Genomic DNA, 10,678 nt, shown 5'->3' on the forward strand with positions numbered 1-10,678 from the left:
CTCCATTCCAGAGGCCAAGCGGAATGACACCACTGGTCTCCTAATATAACCCCGAACCCACGGGTCCCCGCAGCATCCGAGCACAACTGCAACTCAGCTTCCAAGAGAAGCTCGTGCCTCCAAAATGACAACCCATTAAAATGATCTAAAAATTCCCGCCATACACGTATATCATCCCTGATCCCGGTGCATAGGCGGGTATGATGATGGGGCAAACGCAGCCCCTTCATCGTGTTATACAACCTCCGGGAAAAAGCCCGACCAGGCACAATGACCCGGCAGGCAAAATTAAGAAGCCCCGCTAATTCTTGCAGCTGTCGAAGGGTGATCTTCCGACAACCTAACAATAAATTGAGCTTACCCCGTATCTTAACCAATTTGTCTAGGGGCAATCTAGAAGATTGCTCCTCTGAGTCCAATTCAATACCAAGAAAGGTAATCTTGGTAGCAGGGCCCTCGGTCTTCTCAGGGGCTAAAGGCACCCCCAATTGAGCGCAAAGGGCTTCAAAGTCCTGCATTAGAGCAAAGCATTGCTCTGAACGCGCAGGCCCCACCAACAAGAAATCATCGAGGCAGTGAACGACCGAACCCAGACCACTGTGCCTCCTGAGCGCCCACTCCAAGAAGGTGCTAAAGCTCTCAAAAAGAGAGCATGAGAGAGAGCATCCCATTGGCAATGCTCTGTCCACATAAAAACCACCCTCAAAGTGGAAGCCCAAGAGCTTGAATTCGTCTGGGTGTATGGCGAGGAGCCGGAATGCTGACTTAATGTCGCATTTCCCCATAAAGGCTCCAACCCCACACTTCCTAACCATGGTCACTGCCACATCAAAAGATGCGTAGCGGACCGAAGAAAGTTCATCCGGAATGAAATCATTCACTGATTCCCCTTTTGGAAAAGACAAATGGTGAATTAACCTAAATTCACCACTCGCCTTTTTGGGGACCACACCTAAAGGGGACACCCGCAGAGTTGGGGAGGGTGGCTCTGGGAAAGGCCCTAGAACCTTGCCCTCGGCCACCTCCTTCTGTATTTTTGCCCTAACAATGTCTTCATGTCCTACAACCGACTTGAGGTTGTCGGACATGAAAGCCTTCCGTATCCCCACATACGGGATCCTAAAACCCTCTGAGAAGCCCTGCAGGAGAGCAGCCGCTCTCCAGCGAGGGTGATAATCCGCTAGCCATTCCCTGAGCACTGGAAGCTTAATTGGGCTGGGCCCCTTTCCTCCAACGGGCGGGGGCAGTTTAGACTGACCCCCTTCCTTCTTATTCTTCCCCTTTTTTGGCCTGGGACACACTGAAGCGGCATGGGTACCCCCACAGTTCCCACAAGCATGCCTGAACTTGCAGAAGGGACGAAAACAAGCCCCCTTCGCAGAGAATTCATGACATGGGGGAGGTGTGGCTTTTGCCGCACCCCCCGTGGTGGCCTTAGCCGGGGTGGACGCTGGAGGCTTCTCCTCCATAAAGTGCCCGCTATCTGTGAGATCACAACCCTCATTCCCAGACATGTGTGTTGCTGCAAACCACAAGTTGGGAACGACCATGTCCCAGGGGAGAGTGGGATTGAATGCCATCCGCATCCTGAAAGCCTTGTCATAGTGACGCCAAATTGAGCCCTTGTACTCAAAATGAGCACGGGCTATTAAATCAATATATTTGAGCATCGAGGAAGCCCTAGCGGGCTGCCTCTGAGTCACTATGGAGGCGTAAGTCAGATAAGCATACAGCCAAGAGCTGAAACACCTACTGACTTTCGCCTTCCTAGGCTTCTCTACCTGCGCCTCCCCCTCCTTGTCTTTCTTGGGGACCTCCCTGTTAAGGAGGGAGAAAAGATCGACATATTCCCCCTTCCAAATGGTTTCCTGACTGAGGGATGTAAATGAAACCCTAGGGGCATGGATAGCAGCCCCCATGGGATAGCCCCCGCCCTAATACTGGCTAGAGGGTCCCATGCCGTGGTGACCCCAGCCCCTGACACCCCCGACCCCGACAGAAAGGCCATCATTGGGGGCTGAACGAGCGCAGCCGGAGCTGGCGGGGCCCAAACCTGGCTACAGGTGCCCGCAGGTGTACCTAGAAAGTTGACCCCACTCCCAAAACTGAGAGCATATGCGCCAAAGACAAATTCCTTGTGTGTGCAATCACACTTGGCCAATAAAGAATTCTGTTCTGTTCTGTTCTGCTCTGTTCTGTTCTGTTCTATTCTATTTAGTCCAATGCTCCAAATTAAAAGGCTGCTATTTATAAAATATTCTGTTTTTTTCAATTGAACCAAAAACATTACTTTTAAAATTGCCTTTCTGCATGCTTCCTTTCTTCAGAACAGCCTGCAGTAGTGATGGCGAACCTATGGCATGGGTGCCACAGGTGGCACATGGAGCCATATCTACTGGCACGTGAGCCGTTGCCCTAGCTCAGCTCCAACATGCATCTGCAAGAAAACGCCCATTGATTGTACTGTATGCTTCTAATTGTTCAATTGCTTTTAACATTTGTATGGCTGTTGCTTACTATTGATTGGTTGGTATTATTTATGTTTTATCGTACACCACTAAGAGTCACAAATGTAAGATGGACAGCCATATGTAAATTAAATTAATACCCAAACATAAGAATGTAAATAAATAAATAGTAAAATCTGTGAAGACTTTAAATGCAACAAGAAATGAAGCCAGGGATATATTATTGAGCAGAAATAACAGGCTGGTACACAATATGTCAATCTATGGGATCTTAGTAAAGGCATAGCAAAGGCATATAATGGAACTGGAAAAGGTGCAAAAAAGGGCAACAAGAATGATAAAGGAAATGGAGCACCTGCCTTATGAAACCAGGTTGCAATGCCTTGGTCTCTTCATCCTTGAAAGACGGCGTTAAAGGGGTGACTTGATTGAAGTATATAAAATCATGCATGGCATAGAAAAGGTGGATAGAGAAAATCTATCTCACAATTCTAGGACAAGGGGGCACTCCCTAAAGATCATAGGTAAGAAAGCGAGGACAAATCAAGGGAAATATTTCTTCACCCAGAGGGTCGTTGGTTTATGGAATTCATTTCCAGAAGAGTATATGTTAGAAAGTAAAGTGATTGAATATAAAGTTGTGCTCTCGTCTTAATGCTGACCTTTATTCTTCGTCAGAAGCACAGCTCAGGGCTTCTTCCACAGGGAGATGCCAGAAAAAAAAATAGCTGAAAATCAGTGGGTTCCTACTGGTACAGCTCTCTGGACCACACTGGTAGGAATTCACCACTGATGGTAGGTGAAAAAAAAATGCCCAAACTGGCAAACCGGAAGTACGTTTTTCTGACCTTCTGGTTTGCCTGGTGAGGGATTTTTTTTGCCTCTGGGGCTTCAGGGAAGCCTTCCCTGAAGCATCTGGAGGACGAAACAGTCTTTACCAAAGTTGAAAATCAGCTGGCCAGCATGCACATGCGCGCTGTAGCTGAAACATTGAAAAGTCTTGCGTGCCCTCCCTGTGGCCCACATGCCGTAGGTTCGCCATTGCAGGGTTAAATGAATCAATACAGTTGTTAAGTTAGCACACAGCACTGCACACCAAGACAACTAGACACAAGAACAGGTTTTTCTGGAACGCCATCACTCTACTAAACAAATAATTCCCTCAACACTGTCAGACTTTTTACTGAATCTGTACTTCTATTTCTACTAGTTTTCTCATCATTCCTATCATCCTTTTCCTCCCACTTAGGACTGTATGACTGTAACTTGTTGCTTGTATCCTAGGATTTTTATTAATATTGATTGTTTCTTCATTGCTTATTTGACCCCTATGACAATCATTAAGCGATGATTGACAAATGTATCTTTTTCTTTTATGTACGCTGAGAGCATATACGCCAAGAAAAATTCCTTGTGTGTCCAATTTGAGTTGCATTATGGAGGGATGTCATGCCATCATTGACACGGAGGTGAGAGTTGGTTCCACACTCCTTGAGCAAATGCTTGACAATCCCCAATATGACCTGAAGTAGACCAGGACACCCGGGTGAATTAAGAACGGTACGTTTATTCAGCTCAGAGTGGAAAGTGACTTTCAGCAGTACCGTCTGCTTTGCCTGGGAGAAACCGCTTCTTATATACATTTGCGGTTCCCGCCAAAGCAAAAGCCGGCCGCGTCTGAGCCAATCAGGAGCGACTTCCTTATTTGGCTCAGGCAGCGTTAGAAGAAGAAGGAACAAACCAACTATGATACAAAGTAGCCATTACAGGATACAACACCCCTCCCTCCTTAGTTGGAGACATCCATTACGAAAGCCACGTGACAAAATCGTCCAATCTGTTGGGTCTTCGCGAAACTCGCTCCGACCTGCGCAGTTCAGTCTGCTCCTCGCCTGCGACCGTGGAGGATGGTTCGCTGCTGCTCCCTCGGTGTGACTGAGGCCTGTTTGGGGCCTCGACCTGTTGATTCGGCCTGGCGGGCCCCACGATGGCGTCGGAGGAAGAAGATGGCTCGGCATCGCTGGACGACTCTCCCCGACCCGATAAGTCCACTTGAATCTCTATTAAATCGGGTTGTGTGTTAGAGTTTGTAGAAATGGGGGAGTCTGTGTCAGTGGGTTTCTCTGTGCGTTTCCGTATGTGGTCGATATGTCTTTTCCACACTCAACCATCCTCAAGTTTTACCAAGTACGTTTTCGGAGCATTTTGTTTTACAACAATTCCCTTCATCCAATTTACACCTCCATCAAAATTTTTCACAAATACATTTTGCCCCAAATACATTTCCCTTGTAGGGTTTACAATCATATTATTATTATTATTACAAAACCTCGGGTGTAACCTGTCGAGTGGGGACCTTAATTTTCTCCCCATCAATAGCTCTGCCGGGCTTACGTGCGTGTGGGAATTTGGGGTGATGTGCTGGGTTAGTAAAAACTGGTCTAAATTCTGTTGCACATCTCCAGGGCCTGACCTGCGCAATGCCTCCTTAGCCACACGAACATAACGTTCTGCCAAACCATTAGCCCAGGGCGAGTAAGGCGAGATGAGTGCGTGTCTGACTCCCAAACTATCCAGGAATAATTCAAACTGCCTGGCTGTTAACTGTGGCCCATTGTCAGACACTAGGAGATCGGGGCAACCATGGGTAGCAAACAGTCTGCGTAGCACCTTGATGGTGGCACTCGTGGTTATGTTGTTCATTGCTATAATTTCTACCCATTTGGAGAACGCATCGACCACTATCAGGAAATATTGAGATCCCACTGGGCCTGCAAAATCAATGTGAATTCTGGACCATGGCCCCGCAGGCTGCTCCCACTCTGCTGGAGTTGTTTTGGGGGGGTTAGGTCGTGACTCTTGACAGGGATCACATTTGGCTACCCAGTTCTCAATATCAGCATCCAAACCTGGCCACCATAAATGCCCTCTGGCTAGGCCCTTCATCCTGACAATCCCAGGGTGGCCCACATGTAACATTTCAAGTACTTTTACCCTCAGGCTTTTAGGAATAATCACTCTGTCCCCCCACAACAGACAACCTTTTACAAATGACAATTCAAGTCTCCTGGTTTTGAAATCACACAGTTCAGGTTTTACAGAATCATTTTGCCAACCCTTGAGTACACAGTTTACCACTTGTTTTAGTATTGGGTCTTGCTGCGTGTGTGCAGCTACCTCTTTTGCAGAAGTTAATGGGTTGTCTTCCATTTCTATCATCAATACATCAGCAGATGGGGCAGGGTCTACCACTAACTCTGGCATTGGGCATCTGCTGAGACCATCTGCGTGGTTGATAGATTTACCCCCTTTATGGATGAGCTCGTACTGGTACCCAGAGAGGAATAGGGCCCATCTGATTAACCTTGGGGACATGAATGGAGGAGTAGGCTTGTTGGGGGCTAATAGACCTAATAAGGGCTTGTGGTCGGTGACCAATTCGAAACCCCTTCCAAAAAGGTAATTGTGAAACTTCTTCACCCCTGCCACTAAAGCTAGAGCCTCCTTGTCTAGCTGGCTATAGTTTCTCTCAGCGCCGGTCATTGTTCTGGAGAAAAATGCAATGGGTGCCTCTGTCTTATTTGGCAAAATGTGGGCCAAAACTCCACCCACGCTGTACGGGGAAGCATCGCACGTGAGCCTAATGGGTAGCGAAGTACTGTATTGGATTACCACGCTTTTGGAGGTTAATAACTGTTTTATTCGGGCAAAAGCTTCGCGTTCAGTTTTCCCCCATGTCCAAGGCGCTTCCTTCTGTAGTAAACGGTGTAGAGGCTCTGCTGCTGTTGCCTTCTGTTTCAAAAAAACGGAGTAAAAATTTAGAAGGCCTAAAAAAGCTTGCAACTCAGTTTTATTTTGTGGCTCCGGAGCTTCCCTGATTGCTCTGAGTTTCTCTGCTGTGGGGTGGATACCATCTTTATCAATTTTGTAACCAAGGAACTCTACTGAATTGGTTCCCCAAACGCATTTATCAGGCTTAACTCTCAACCCTTTGTCCTGAAGTCTCTTAAGTACTTCCCTAATTCTTTTGTTGAGTTGCTCTTGGTTCTCCCCCGCAATTAAGATGTCATCAAAATACGGGATGGCCCCTTTTACCCCTGATAACAATCGTTCCATTATACTTTGGAAAATCCCTGGGGCTATGCTCACTCCGAACTGTAATCTGGTACATTTAAAGGCACCCCTGTGGGTTACAATTGTTTGCGCGTTTGCGGTTGCTTCGTCAACCGGAAGTTGTAAATAAGCTTGTGCGAGGTCAATCTTTGCGAACCTTTTCCCTTCCCCCAGGGAGTGCAGTAGCTGTTGTACCACCGGAATAGGGTATGGGTGGTGTTGTAGGGCCTTGTTTAGAGTCGACTTGTAGTCAGCACAGACTCTTAAGGAGCCATCTGGCTTGAGCGGGGTGACTATGGGTGTTTCCCATGGCCCCTGTTCTACAGGGACTAAGATGCCCTGGCTTATTAATTTGTCCAGCTGCAGGTCAAGTTTGGGGAGGAGTGGAAGGGGTACCCTGCGAGGTTTCAGCCGGACAGGTGGGACCTTGGGGTCAATGGAGAAAGAGATAGGTGGCCCTTTGTATGATCCCAAGGTGGGGCTAAACACTTCAGGGAACTCTTTCAGAAAATTAGGCATGTTATCACAGTTAACAGTGCAAATACCCGAAACTTCAATTCCCAGAGGTTCCATCCAAGCTAACCCCAGGAGAGAGTGCTTAGCTCCTGTTACAACAACCATAGGCAGGGTACATTTAACATTTTTGAATACAATAGGTACATTAACAGTGCCCAAGACAGAGATTACCCCTCCCTGAAAATCTCTGATAACCAGTGAGGTTTGTGAAAGCTCATTTTTTCCTAAGTAAGACATGTACAATTTGAGCTTTTCCCATGGCATAATGGAGTATTTAGACCCCGTATCGAGTTCCATAGAACAAGGCTTGTTGTTTAGTAATAGGGAAATTACAATTTTGCCCCTATTCTTTGTTGCCGTGGTATTCACGGAAAATAGAGAGTTACCTCTTGTGTAGTCGCGGTTAGCGGTTGAGTGATTTCTTTGTCCCGAAAAGCGGAAAGGTCGGTTTTCTCGTGGTTGGTTTTGCGATCGTTGGTTTCGCGGCGTGGAGAAGGTGTCCTCCGGTGCAGATGCTCTGCATGCCTCGGCGATGTGGCCCCGTCGGTTGCAGCGGCGGCAGATGGCATCCCGGAAGGGGCAACGTTGTCGTTGGTGGTTTCCTCGGCAGCCGGCGCAGGGGGGGGCGAAGTGGGGTGGTCTCTGTTGTCTCTGTTGGTCTCGGAGCAGGAAGCAGTTGTCCTCGTTGCGAGCTGGTGGGCTGAGGTCGTCTGGGTCCTCGGCGCGGGAAGATGCGGAGTCGATTTTGGCGATGGTTTCTCGCCTACCGTGCTCTTTCAACTCTTTTGCGGCGGCGGCGGAGACTTCTGCGGTCTGCGCCAGCTTAATCACGGTTTGTAGGGACGGGTTGTCCTCGGCTAGGAGCTTGTTCCTGACCGAGTCGTTTTTCATGCCAAAGACTAAGGCGTCGGTGAGGCGAGCTTCTGGGTTGTCAAACTTGCATTGAGCTAGTACCGTGCGAAGTCGCGTTGCGAACTGGTTTATCGTCTCCGTCTCGCGTTGAGCCATTCTAGAAAATTGGTGCCGGAAAACCATGGCCGGTTTTGTCGGCTTGAAGTGGCTCGCTAGCTTGGTTTGCAGGACGTCCCAAGCGACGGTTCTTGCTGGCAGCGGGTCAGTGAGAGTCTGGGCGAGAGCGCGGATTTCTGGACCGCAGTAGTTGAGGAAGATTGCCCGTTTCCTGTTGGCGTCGGCGTCTCCTATTCCCGCTGCCTCGAGGAATAATTCGAAGTCGGTCAGGTATTCGTCCCAGGAAGTCTTCTCGGGGTCGTAGAATTCAGGAGCTCGGCCGATCTGGATGTTGGTCATTCTTGCACGCGTGTTCTCTTCGTCCTTCGTCGCCAGTGAAGTAGACCAGGACACCCGGGTGAATTAAGAACGGTACGTTTATTCAGCTCAGAGTGGAAAGTGACTTTCAGCAGTACCGTCTGCTTTGCCTGGGAGAAACCGCTTCTTATATACATTTGCGGTTCCCGCCAAAGCAAAAGCCGGCCGCGTCTGAGCCAATCAGGAGCGACTTCCTTATTTGGCTCAGGCAGCGTTAGAAGAAGAAGGAACAAACCAACTATGATACAAAGTAGCCATTACAGGATACAACATGACCCTCTTGGCAAGCTAAATATGGTGTGTGTGTATTTGTGTGGGTGGCACCATTCTTGGTTTGAGCGTTTACCTAACTGGAAAGAAAACTAACTTCAGATTGTGTCCCCTTGTTCTTGTGTTCACTTTCCTATTAAAAACACTTCCCTCCTGAACCTTATTTAACCCTTTGACATATTTATTTATTTATTTATTTATTTTATTCATTTGTACAATACACAAATACATAGGAAGAAAAATAGACATGTGGTAATATATATAAGGGTAAAAGTGAACTAAGAGGAGAGGATATATGAAAGGAAGAGAATATATATGATAGGTGAAAGAAAGGAAAGACAATTGGACAGGGGACGAAAGGCACACCAATGCACTTATGTACGCCCCTTACTGGCCTCTTAGGAACCTGGAGAGGTCAATCGTGGAGAGTCTAAGGGAGAAATGTTGGGGGTTAGGGGTTGACACAATTGAGTCCGGTAATGAGTTCCACGCTTCGATAACTCGATTGTTGAAATCATATTTTTTACAATCAAGTTTGGAGCGGTTTGTATTAAGTTTGAATCTGTTGTGTGCTCTTGTGTTGTTGCAGTTGAAGCTGACGTAGTCATTGACCGGTAGGATGTTGCAGCATATGATCTTGTGGGCAATACTCAAATCGTGTTTTAGGCGCCGTAGTTCTAGGCTTTCTAGGCCCAGGATTGTTAGTCTATTTTCGTAGAGCTGTTTCGAGTGGAGGAGCGAAGGGCTCTTCTGGTGAAATATCTTTGGACATTTTCAAGGGTGTTGATGTCTGAGATGTGGTATGGATTCCAGACAGATAAATGTTTCAATCATGTGCCCCCTTTTCCTTCTGTCCTCCAGACTATACAGATCGAGTTCATTAAGTCTTTCCTGATAAGCATAAAACATATCAGAAAAGACTTAATGAACATGATCAAAACATTTAAATATGTCAAAGGGTTAAATAAGGTTCAGGAGGGAAGTGTTTTTAATAGGAAAGTGAACACAAGAACAACGGGACACAATCTGAAGTTAGTTGGGGGAAAGATCAAAAGCAACATGAGAAAATATTTTTGTACTGAAAGAGTAGTAGATACTTGGAACAAACTTCCAGCAGACGTGGTTGGTAAATCCACAGTAACTGAATTTAAACATGCCTGGGATAAACATATATCCATCCTAAGATAAAATATAACTTTCAATGGGAAGGTTTAAAACAAGAACTGTTGAATGAAAGAAGCCAGAATGAGTTTATTTACAGAAATCTAGCACACGTTGACTCACTTAGGAAGCTTGGGAAAGTTGTCACTTTGGTGACATCCAACCACGCTTTCACACTAACCATAGGTTGTATGACACAAGAGAGGACTGAAGAGCCTCCGTGGTCCAGTGGTTAGAGTGCAGTATTGCAGGCTATTTCTGCTGATCACTGGCTGCCAGGAGTTTCGCAGATTGAATCTCAAGAGGCTCAAGGTTGAGTAAAATGAGGACCCAGATTGTTGGGGGCAATAGGCTTACTCTCTGTAAACCGCTTAGAGAGAGCTGTAAAGCACTGTGAAGCGGTATATAAGTCTAAATGCTATTGCTATTGCTATTGTATCTTTTCTTTTTTTCACACCTCCCTCTCTCCCTCTGCATCCAATCAGCTGGTGGATGGGCAAATGGCAGTTGGCCGTCTTAGAACTCAGGCTGACAATTGACATATAACGGATGAAGGAAGGTGGTGAAATAAGAGCCAGGGAAAGACTCAGAGGTTATTGTGGAGTGCCAGAGATTGCTGGGCGAGGCCTTTCTCTTTGAAGTAAGGGGACCCTTACAGGTATGCTGGGGTACAATTTTCCTTATGGTCTACAGCAGTGATGGCAAACCTTTCTTTCTTCTGGTGCCAAGAGAGCATGGGTGCGCGCTATTGCTCATGTGTGAGTGCCCACACCCATAATTCAATGCCCGAGGAAGGCAAAAATAGCTTTCCCTGTCCCCTGGAG

Source organism: Erythrolamprus reginae, chromosome 2 (assembly GCF_031021105.1).
Source record: "Erythrolamprus reginae isolate rEryReg1 chromosome 2, rEryReg1.hap1, whole genome shotgun sequence".
NCBI lineage: Eukaryota > Metazoa > Chordata > Lepidosauria > Squamata > Dipsadidae > Erythrolamprus > Erythrolamprus reginae.